The 11984-nt window shown below is 39.4% G+C and overlaps 1 protein-coding gene and 1 pseudogene across 2 annotated transcripts in view; both read right to left on the bottom strand.

Moving 5' to 3' along the window:
• The window catches only part of DTNA (dystrobrevin alpha), a 356943-nt gene that overhangs the window by 265758 nt on the left and 79201 nt on the right, over nucleotides 1-11984 (bottom strand). The window lies entirely within an intron of this gene.
• Nucleotides 3314-3799, bottom strand: LOC121485961 (annotated as a pseudogene).

The raw sequence follows: 11984 nt of genomic DNA, 5'->3' as shown, positions 1-11984 counted from the left end.
ACTTAATCTAACAGATTGTGGTATTACATCTGATGCCACCTACCACCATTTCCAAGATCACTGGGTTTAAAGCCTCTCTTATTAAGTCACTACAGAGAATAAGACACCCCACGTCCTACCTCCTGCGGAGGTTAGTGTAGTTGCCAGGCTGCACAGGTGCAAAGGGGATTTGGGAGCCCAGCTGTTAAGAAGGACAATCATCATATGATTTCACTCATACATGGAATATAATAAATAGTGAAAGGGATTATAAAGGAAAGGAGGGTAATTAAGTGGGAAAAATTAGAGAGGGAGACAAACCATGAGAGACTCCTAACTCTGGGAAACAAACAAAGGGTTGCAGAAGAGGAGGCAGGCATAGGAATGGAGTAACTGGGTGACACACTGAGAAGGGCACTTGATGGGATAAACACCGGGTGTTATACTATATGTTGGCAAATGGAATTTAAATTAAAAAATGTAAAAAGAAAAGAATCTCAATCATGTCCTGTTTTCAGCTCCACATCTCACCCCTAGCTTCAGCAATACCATTTGCCTTTACTCCTTGTGCTTTCCCTGACTCTCTAGGGCGTTCCTGTTTGCATCTTCTTGGCCTCTCCTCTGCAGGCACCTGGGTTTCCACATCGCTGCTCAGCTAAATCAAGTACCTCTTAATCCATTCCCTTGCCATTTTCCAAAACATATGTCAACAGCTCTCTGCTGTTCTATGTTCTCCCATTTTCTTTATTCCAGTTAGCATTTTTTTGTTTACTATCAGTACAGGGTGGCTTTGGGAGGGAAAGGGTGAAATTATGTATTCCATCCACCATTTCAACTGCAATTCTCTGTCTTCACTCTTCAGCACTGCTTTATAAAGGGAACAAATTCTCCAACCTCTCTGAAGTGATCCTAACAAATTCACATTTGTGCATGTATGTGGGGGGAGGCAACACAGCTAAATGAAATATACGCTGCTAAAATGAAAGCTAAATTCTATCAAAGTATACAATTATCTACATCAGACATGGTGAAGTATAACATTTAATTAAAATATAGTTATATTTTTATGCTAACATAGGTTGTGGTTCCTTACGTTAAGATTTTCATCATATATCTGTGGGAATAAATACAGGAACTACATAGTTATAAATAATTCCATCATGTGCAAAAACTATGTAAGTTAAAAAGTGACAATAAATTTTGTTTGTAGTTGAAGTTCTGCTTAAACAATCAATTAAACCATAACCCAGCCAACATAAGAAAATTACCTTAAAGTGATATCAGCATTTTGTGTTTGCTTTTGGTTGGAAGGCAATGTAAAAGCTAACAGTAATGTCACTTCCCTGTTAAGCTGTCATAGTCATTCTCATATGGGTCAAATTTGTGTATTTTGTTATCAGAGGCAAGCTTTGTCTTGAATCATTTTATGCACTAGTTCTACTCCTTATAATAAATATATCCATCTAGAGACATTAGCTTTCTAGAAGATATACTGTACTCTATTTCTTTTAGAGTATCCCATCAATATTGAAGCTACCTTCTATTCTTGGAGAGGAGATATATAAGTTCTATTATCTTCACAGCTATAAGACTTGGCCCTAGGAAAAGAGTCAAAGGTCATCCTTACCTTCATTTGCCTTCCACATTTGCCTTCTCTTTATGGAGTTTTCCCACCTAGCTCCAAAATATTATGTTATCATCAGTACTACCTTTTGACCTAGCCAAGAGACGGGGGAAGGCCCTGCCCTGGGCCTCATACTACAGCGGTCCTTGCTGCTCAAGTCCTTTGCCTGTGTCTTTCCCCCAAAGATCTCTGAGTTAGAGGAATAATGAATGATTCCCTTCTGCAGTGTGCTTTGGGTGCCTGGGACCCTGGAGTTCTCTGCCAAGCAGCCCTGAGACTGTTTCCAGATCTGCCTTCCCAAGGTGGACCTGCCTCTGGTATGTATGCTTTAAAGACTTAGGAGTGGCTGAAGGATGATTTTTTTTGTGAGGAGGTAGAAGCAGTAGGTATGAAATAACCCACCAAAAAGCTAAGACCCAAAGAAACTTGGATAAATTAACTTCCAGAATGGGATTAACCTTTCCTCAGAGAGAAGAATTCCGTAGTTTGTTGTTGTTTTTAATCACTCCTAGGGATACAGTGAAAAGAGGAGCACCTTCAGCCCCTGGGGAGAAAGTTGAAGATAGTGGAAGAATAATCAGACCAACTGTTAACAAACTTTTTAACAGCTGCAAGTGGGCTTGTATCACAGATTAGAATTTTGAGTCAGCCCAACCATAGAAAGAATCTGTATTTGCCTGACAACTATTTCCTGCAGGCTTTCACTGAGTGTTTGGGGGTAACTGAGACAGGTTATGGCAGGACAGGAGAGCTGACAAAGATCTTAAGGTGCAGAAAATCTTCATTCCATTCACTGCAGCAGCCCTTCAACGGCTGGAGGTCAGGGCAACATGGTAGAGGGAGAAGTTTTAGACCTGGACAGTTGAGAGCTGGAGTGTGAAAAACGGAGATTTCCTGGGGTTCATGAATGTTGCCTATTAGGCTATGCTTCAAATGCTCTGGAGCATTTCCAAGTTCAGTCTAGCGAAAGAGAAAAGTCCTACTTCCTTCCTCAATACATCTAAAGTCAATAGTGAGCTGAATTTAAGCAATAGCAAAGCTGGGTTCAGATCTAGTACATATTAGATTATTTCAATCCCTTTTTCCACCTTCTTCTCCACACAGTAGTGGAGTGACTGAGGAATAAGTGAGCCCTTTTCTGAAAATAAATATTATTTACTGCTATGAAAACCATGAAGGCTGATATAAAATAAAAAATTACAGAACATGTGAAGAAGCAGAAAAATATGCCCCCATGATTAAAGTTAAAAAAAAAAGCAGTAGAAATAGACCAACAGATGACCCAGATATTAAACTTAGCAGACAAAGATTTAAAGGAAAGCTATGAGGGACTCCTGGATGGCTCAGTGGTTGAGCGTCTGCCTTTGACCCAGAGTGTGATCCTGGGGTCCCGGGATCGAGTCCCACATCGGGCTCCCTGTATGGATCCTGCTTCTCTCTTTGCCTGTGTCTCTGCCTCTCTCTCTCTCCTTCTCTGTGTCTCTCATGAATAAATAAATAAATCTTTTTTTTTTTTAAAAAGGAAAGCTATGATAAACATGTTAAAATATATAATGGAAAAAAGTAGAAAGCACTCATTAATAGTTGGGGAATTTCAGCAGAGCTATAGGTACAGTAAAAAAGAACTAAATGGAGGGGCGCCTGGGCGGCTCAGTTGGTTGAGCATCTGACTCTATTTTTTATGGTGAAAAATTTTATATTTATATTTATAGCCAGCTGGACTCAGTTTAGATAATCCCAATTTTGTTGGCAACATCCAAAGCATCATAGTCAGGAGCCAGTTGAACATATGCTTTCTTCTGTCCATCAGGCCAGATCAAGGTGTTGATCTTGGCCACATCAATGTCATAGAGCTTCTTCACAGCCTGTTTGATCTGGTGCTTACTGGCCTCGACATCCACAATGAACAAGTATGTTGTTGTCTTCTATTTTCTTCATGGCTGACTCAGTAGTCAGGGGGAACTTGATGATGGCATAGTGATCAAGCTTGTTTCTCCTGGGGGTGCTCTTTCGAGGATATTTGGGCTGCCTTGAGAGACACAGGGTCTTGGATCATCAGAATGTAGGTGACGTGAGGATCTTCCTTTTTTTGTGACTCTGCACACTTTTCAGCACTGCTTTCTTAGCTTTCAAAGCCTTTGCTTTGGCTTCAGCTTTGGGAGGGGCAGGGTCTTCCTTCTTCGCCTTCAGTGCCATCTTCGTGAAAGGGAGAGCATCTGACTCTTGATTTCAGCTCAGGTCATGCTTTCAGGCTTCTGGGATCAAGCCCCAAATCAGGCTCCCCACTCAGCAGGGAGTCTGCTTGTCTCCCTCTTCCTCTGCCCCTCCCCCTGCTCTTTCCCTTTCTCAAATTAATAAATAAATCTTGAAAAAAAGAGAGAACCAAATGTAAATGATAAAAATGAAAATTATGGTACCATAAACACAGGATTCATTTAGTGGGCAGAATAGCAGACTGAACCTAGCAGAAGAAAGGATCAGAAAATTTAAGACAGGCCAATAAAAATCATCCAAATTGAAACACAAGAGAAAAAAAAGAGTAAAGAAAATGGAACAGAAAATCTGTGATTGTAATACAATACAAATGGTCTAACATGTATAATTGGAGCCTTAGAGGCTATGAAAGAGAATGGAGCATAAGAAATATTTGAAGAGGCAAGTGTTTTCCAAAAATGAAGGATTTCAACCCACGTGTGAGAAAAGCTAACTGAAACCCAATAGGAAAAATGTAACAACAAAGAAAGAAAAAAATATCAGTAATAATAGCAATATAGTGAGGCATTTTATAACTAAACTGCTTAAAAACAAAGATAAAGAGTAAATTTTAAAAGCAACTAGAGGAAAAAAAAGACAGCACATACAGGGAACAACTTTGAGAATGTCTGACTTTTCATCTAAAACACTGGATTGCCATAAGACAATGTAGTATCTGCAAAGTGCTGAAGGAAAGTACCTGTTAACATGGCTTTCACTGTTCAGGAAAAATATCTTTCAATGTGAGAGTAAAATAAAACAGGCAAAAGTTGAAAACATTCATTTTCAGCAGATATGCACTATAAGAGATGAGAAAGGAAATTTTTCAAGGTGAAAGGAAATTATTCTTGATGTAAGCCTGGATTCACACCCAGGAATGAAGAGAGTAGTAGAATGAATAAATGGTAAAACACCTGGATAAGTATTAAGGACCTTTTAAAAAATTATCATCTATGTATATAGGTATCTATCTATCTATAAATAGAGGGAATAAAATGTAATAGTAAGAAATTTAATTAACCCAAAAGGCAAAAATAAGGAACATAAGAACAAGGAACAGATGAACCAAACTAAAAACAAACACCTATATGGTAGACTTAAACCTAACATTACATCCAATGTAATATAATAACCATTCCATTATCAAACTGAATAGAAAAGCACTACCAAACTATATGGTTTTTAAAGAAATATACTTTAAATATAAAAACATAGATTTGTTGAAAGTAAGAGTACAAAAAGATATGCCATAAAAATGTGGGTGTGTCTATATGAAAACATATCAAACCCATCAGACTATAAGGCAAGGTGAATTATGCCCCAAGGAGGGGCATTTCATAGTAATAAAAGGAACAACTCATCATGATGATATACAAATAAAATACAGGTTTAATATCTGTGAAGGAAAAATTGACAGAATTAAAAGTAGAGAAGATAAATCTATAATTATTTAAAGGCAAGCAGAAACCCTTTTAAGGTTCTTTATCCCAACACACATACATGCTATTACTGACCAGCAATAAACTGGAATAGGCTGTGTTTTGGGGAGACCTCTCAGGGCAGAATGCATCTCTGGGACTAGCCTCCAAATTGGATACACAGAAGAAGCAGCCTTAGTACATGACATGGACAGGGGAGTTTCCATATAGCCAGCAACCCTGGAAGGTTCACAGGTATGACAAATCATGGATTGTTTACTTATGGTTTACAGGTACGGTGAGTCCATAAACACCCTCACTCATTTCCCCTGGAGGTCATACAAATATTCCTACTTTGTGTTCCATGCGGAGACAAAAATGAGATGAAATGTATCCACATTCTTAATCCCCTCCCTACTGGTTCATCTTGATTGTTGGTTGCTGATTTAGTTCTGAGTGGAATGTGGGGGTTCCCTGCAGTTTGGGGTGATCAATAGAGCCCTAGCAACCTGAAGCCCTGAATGTGCCACAGAGGCCACTCTAACAGGTAAACGGCTGTACCACAAGCTTATCCTGGAGGGCATGTGCAAAGCTGTGAGCACTCCCCCTGCAGGTGTGAGTCCAGGTTCAGGACTCTGAGATTTTCAGGGAGATGGTGGCATGGGCAGCTATCACTGAATTTTCTATAGCTGAAATCTTGCTTTATAAGCATAGAGCTGAAGAATTGGATGGAATGTTTAGTGTCCTAGATGAAGAAATAGATGAAATTCATGACAGGATCTAGTTCTTTAAGAAAGACTTTGAAGCCTTAGACACCTTTTTGTTGGAGGCCAGACTTGAAACAAAGCTACTTGAAATGCTGAGAATGAAGGTAGGTATTGTAAAATGGAATAAGCCTCACCTTTTTTTTTTTTTAAGATTTTGTATTTATTTATTCATGAGAGAGAGAGAGAGAGAGAGAGGCTGAGACACAGGAGAGAGAGAGAAAGAGAGAGAGAGAGAGAGAGAGAGGCAGAGACACAGACAAAGGCAGAGGGAGAAGCAGGCTCCATATAGGGAGCCTGACGTGGGACTCGATCCTGGGTCTCCAGGATCAGGCCCTGGGCTGAAGGCGGTGCTAAACCACTGAGCCACCGGGGCTGCCCAAGCCTTACCTTTTGAAATTAAAATAGACTTGCTAGAAAAGAAAGATGAAGGAAAGAAATCAATCCAGAACCAGACAAGGTGATGGTTGCTATTAGAAGAATACAGTATAGTCATTGAAGGATACATCGGAATCCATCTAATCTCAAGTGACCTAAACCATAATAATCTTAAAATTTATGCCAGAAGAGTAAAATGCAACTATAGATATTACTGAAGAAAAGTTTTGATAAAATTTCCCATCTTTAGGAAAGTTTAAAACTACTTCCATATAAGGGATGGAAAGAATGAGTAAGGGATGGAAAGAATGAGTGACTCAATGGACAGAATGGGGAAAAAGATTGAAATGCAAAGGTGTGTTTGGAAAAATCTCTGTATAAGAAGGATCGCCAGATCCAGTGTTTGAATACTAGTTGATGACTATGGATTTGTCATGGAGATGACGTGGATGATGGCCACTAGGAGCTGGATAAAATAAAAGGGTCAGATCTTAGAGGCCACTTAGATGGGAAGCTTTGAAGACACATGTATGCCCTCAAGCAAACGTTTCCTTAAAACTTTTGAAAAAATTACTCATATATGTAACAAATTAGCTAGAGAAGATAAAAGCTTACATATATTAATACTCTTCAAAGCAATTGTGCATCTTTAGAATCAGAAAATGCAAAGATTGAACATGAGGTTCAAATACCTGACCAGAAACCAACAACTGAACTATATCAAGAAAATGAAATAAACCTCACAGGAAATTAACTGTACAGGGAGGAAAGAGTTGAGAAAGAGGAGAAATACTCCATGGCACATAAGCTCCCCGAAAAATCAGATACTTACAGACAAGAAAGACTTCCATTTTATTGTACTCTTTAAGTAGTAGAAATATGACTTGATGACCAGACCACCACAGCATCAGAGAAAACAAGTGTTTTTCCTGAACTGTACAGCAACTAGGTACATTTGGAACTTTATTTTATTTTATTTTTACATTTGGAACTTTAAAGGCTATTTCAGTTTGCCAAAAACTTTCCTTTCTATAGTTTAGGACTACAGTGGAAGTATGCTCAAATAAGATTTTATTGCTTAAAAAAATGAATCTGCCTTCTCCCTGTCTTTTGCCTGCTCTCATTACGCACATTCCTGGTATGGCACATGTGAATGCCAACATGCAGTCACGTGTGAACAAAATAAGATGACCCATGCCTTATTTAGACAAATGTGGTCTCTTCTAGCAGTTCCTTAGTGATATCTGAAGGTGAGAAATTTAGGCATTTGGGTGGTTTGGTAGTGATGGAGTGTTGGTTATAAGGTTTTAAGAAACATTTTTATTCCTGATATCTTTTCTCAGAGCCCTAAAGTTCCAGAGGTAGCTACTACTTTACCTGGCAGGACTTTTTCATGCACAGCTCTGGTAGCCCCATACATAGAAGTTAAAGGAATAAAGGAAGCAGAAATGAACAAGCTGAACAAAAGCTGCTAGGTGCAAAGTTAACTGTATATGTGGAATGGGAATAGGATCAAAGGAAGGGCAACCCATGTGTGTTGAGTGCCTACTATGTGCAGAGGACCTTTATGTATGTTATTTGGCCTAATCCTTGAAATTCTACCTTTTAGGCATTATTATTTCCATATCACAGATTAAGAAACTGAGTCTCAGATTAAATGACTCAGGTTATTAAGATTAATAAAGGTACATAAATCTGATCATATATCTCCATGATTCTAAAGCTCTAAAATTTTCCCTTGTATTGAGAAATAAAGAGGTTTCCTTGGAAACCTTGTAGTATTTCCTTTTTTAAAAAAATTTTTATTTATTTATGATAGTGAGAGAGAGAGAGAGAGAGAGAGAGAGAGAGAGAGGCAGAGACACAGGCAAAGGGAGAAGCAGGCTCCATGCACCGGGAGCCCGATGTGGGATTTGATCCCGGGTCTCCATGTGAGATTTGATCCCGGGTCTCCAGGATCGCGCCCTGGGCCAAAGGCAGGCGCCAAACCGCTGCGCCACCCAGGGATCCCCTTGTAGTATTTCCTTGGAGCTCAAAGACTTGGTGCTGTTCTACCGCAAGGCATATACTATGGGTGTTGGGAGTTTGAGGGCAGTGGGGAGAAATCTCCTTTTCCTTATCACTTAATAATGGGTGAACCTGCACCAGGTTAGACTCTGAAAAAAATCAAGGAGAAGGAAAAGGGAACCTGATGGGAGGGAGGGATAGGGTGACATAATCTAGTTATTTCATTATCTCACTTAATGCTGTAAGAGTGTGTAGTGCTAGAGCAGACTCTGAATTCACATTCTACCTCTGCCAAGTCCCACACTGAGTTACTTAATCTCTCTACACCTGTTTTTCACCTGCAAAAAGATGATAATATTTATCTCAGAAAATAGCTACTGTGAGTACTGAATGAGCTATTATATGTTAAACACTTGGAAAAGTTGCTTAGCACATGGCAAATTCAATTAGAGTTCCTATCATCATCATCATCACCATCAGAGTAATTATGTGAATCAGAATATCCTCATTTAATACCCATCTTTTACAACAGTGGAAGTTTGGGGGAGGGTAAGAAAAACAGCAGATTTGAATCACCTAGAGAGCTTTTGTTATAACAAGATCCAAGCCAAAGTGGACCAACTATCAGTTTAATCAATCTCTAGGGGTGGGTTCTGAGCACCTATTTGCTTAAAAAGTCCTCCCTGGACTCTAATGTGAATCCAGGGTAGAGAACTTCTGCTCTATATTATAAAAAATAGATATTATAATAAATACTTGCTCTATACTATCAAAGATAGTTTTTGCCCACTAATCTTTCTTATTGGGATTGATACTAAATTTATCAAGTTAGTGTTTTGCCTACATACCTGACTGAATTTTGACATGATTTCAGGAGCTTGCACAAATGCATTTTATTTCACATGAAGGTAGTGATCATGGACATTAGCTGCAAGCTTTTATAATACAAAGAAAAATGACTTGGGTGTTCCCAAAATTAACAGAAGAAAATCTGATATTAAGCTTTACAAATACTTCGTGACATCTACCATGGCCTGATTCATTTGTGGGGCATGTGTGTGTGTGTGTGTGTGTGTGTGTGTGTGTGTGCGCGCGCGCGTGTGTGGTGTGCCCAGCAGTACCTAACTATTTTTGGAATGAGGTAGGATGTATAAAGAATCAGCTGTGATATAAAACCCACAAAAGCAAAGTGTCAGTGAGCACGACCCTTTGTGGAAAGTCAGAGACTCGGCATGGTGTAATCCTTTGATTAACTCAAAGTAACAACGGGATAAAACTCTTGCTAACATCAAAGTGGACACCTATTAAGAGCATCTCGAATTACCTGGCAAATGTGTAACCATTCAGGTTCCCTTATCTGAATTGGGGGCAGACCATTTATAAACTGATCAAGTCTAGTCTCTGTTTCTGGATGAAAGCACCTGTGAGCCCACAGTGGGAAGCCTGGCAAAACACAAGGTAATCTATGGTGTTTGTGGTAGTGGTCTTCTATCGTGGCAGTACTTTAGAAACGTTGTGGGATTTAAAATAAAATATAGGTGCTTGGGCCTCCTACCCAGAGATCCTCCTAGAACAGATCTTAAGTGGGGCATAAATCTGGGTGCTTCTACTGTGCAGTTAAGGTTGAGAACCACTGTTGTGGTGGAAAGGACGTAAACGTTGCAAGTAGATTATTAGAGGCTTGAAATGTTGCTGTTCTGTCCACTTCATGTAGGCTATTGGGAACTTAATTAAATTATATAAACCTCAATTTCTCAACTGGAAAAAGAACTTACCATAATATACCTTGCAGAGCTGTTAGGAAGACAAGGGGCAAACCATGTATAGCACTTAGCATGGTGTCTGGCACATGGTAAATATTCAAAGAGTGTTTATGAAACACCCCATAACTTCATCTTCAATACTCCTCTCTTCTCTGTAGGAGTCCTTCTTCCTCTGGAACCTGTGCAACGCCTCTTTTTTGGTGTCCCCATATGGCCTTGCCTTCCACAGAGGTTCCCTCTATTCTGAACCTTCCTGAATATCTTCTTTGCTTTATCTGTATCTAGTACAGGGATTCCCAACCACTGGGATCTCCTGCAGGACTTTAGAAATTGCTGATGTCTGATTCCTACACCAGCATTTTCTGACCTGAAATCCTAGTTGCTAGTATAACTTCTCCACATGTATAGCCGTCCAAGTCTGTGTAAATCTTCAGTAATTTTTTTCAATATTGGAATAATATGCAAGTTATCAGAGATAAGGAAAAATACACAGTAAGCATTTGGTAAGTGATTTATCCATTTATTCCTTTAGGGAGCATTTTTTCATTGAGCTCTTCATTTGTGCTAGGTAATAAGTATCAGAGGTATTTTAAGACTGTCCCTGTTTTCAGTGAGTTCACAATGTAGTAAACTGAAAGATATTCGTCAAGTTTTTATCAAGTGCTTAGGAGATAGATGGTGATATCTGAGGTGCTGAAGATAGAAAAGTAGAGGGATCCCTGGGTGACTCAGCGGTTGAGCGCCTGCCTTCGGCCCAGGGTGTGATCCTGGAGTCCCAGGATCGAGTCCTACATCGGGTTCCCTGCATGGAGCCTGCTTCTCCCTCTGCCTGTGTCTCTGCCTCTCTCTCTCTCTCTCTCTCTGTCTTTCGTCTCTCACGAATAAATAAATAAAATTTTTAAAAAATAGAAAAAAATCCCCATGCTCAGTGACTAGGTTCCAGTGGGAGACATTAAAGGAGTATTGTCTAGGACTTATAATCAGGGATATAAACTTCCTTATGAGGATGGACATATGGGAAGACTTTCTGAGGAGATGGGAGAACTGATTCTTGAAGAACATGGAATTAGGCAGCAAAGGCAACATATATGTGCTAGCTAATCTTAAATGTCAACTCAACTGGGCTACAGTGCCCAGATCTTTGGCCAAATATTATATATATTGGTGGCTTTGGAATAATGTAGAATATGGGTGAGCCTCCTGCAGTCAGCTGAAGGCCTTCATAGAATAAAGACTGACCTTCCATGAACAGGAGACAAACTTTGGCCTTGAATTGCAATATTAACTCCTCCTGAGTTGCCCACCCTGCAAATTTTAGACTTGGTAGTCTCCATAATCCTGTGAGCTGATTCCTTAAAAAAAAAAATCTCACTGTGTATATATACACATCCAATATTGGTTTTGTTTCTCTGTAGAAACCTGACAAGTAAGGTATGCATTTGTATCAGATGTATCTTTTCCTATTCTCCTCAAGACTGAAGTCCCGTCCTTGACTTCTGTTTCATTAAGGAATAGATGCCATCCAACATGATTCCTTCTAACTCCCTTTTCATTTACCTGAAAGGGCCCCCTTTCCTTTATTGGGTCATTCCTTCTCTGTTTCCAAGGACAAGTACTCTCTTTCCTATGACTAATCTTTCACTAGTGCTCCAGATCCTTCTCAAGCATTCCTTTGGGAGTATAGTCCAATAATCATTTCCTCTTTCACAGGTGCAACTCCTTCTCTGCTTTCTCTTGAGTTGTGCTTGTCTTCACAAACTAACATACGTCTACACACATGAATGTGTGTGTGTGTGTG

This window comes from Vulpes lagopus, chromosome 1, assembly GCF_018345385.1.
Source record: "Vulpes lagopus strain Blue_001 chromosome 1, ASM1834538v1, whole genome shotgun sequence".
In the NCBI taxonomy this organism is placed as follows: domain Eukaryota; kingdom Metazoa; phylum Chordata; class Mammalia; order Carnivora; family Canidae; genus Vulpes; species Vulpes lagopus.
The sequence above is the reverse complement of the archived record's forward strand: the minus strand, read 5'-3'. Positions and strand labels throughout refer to the sequence as shown.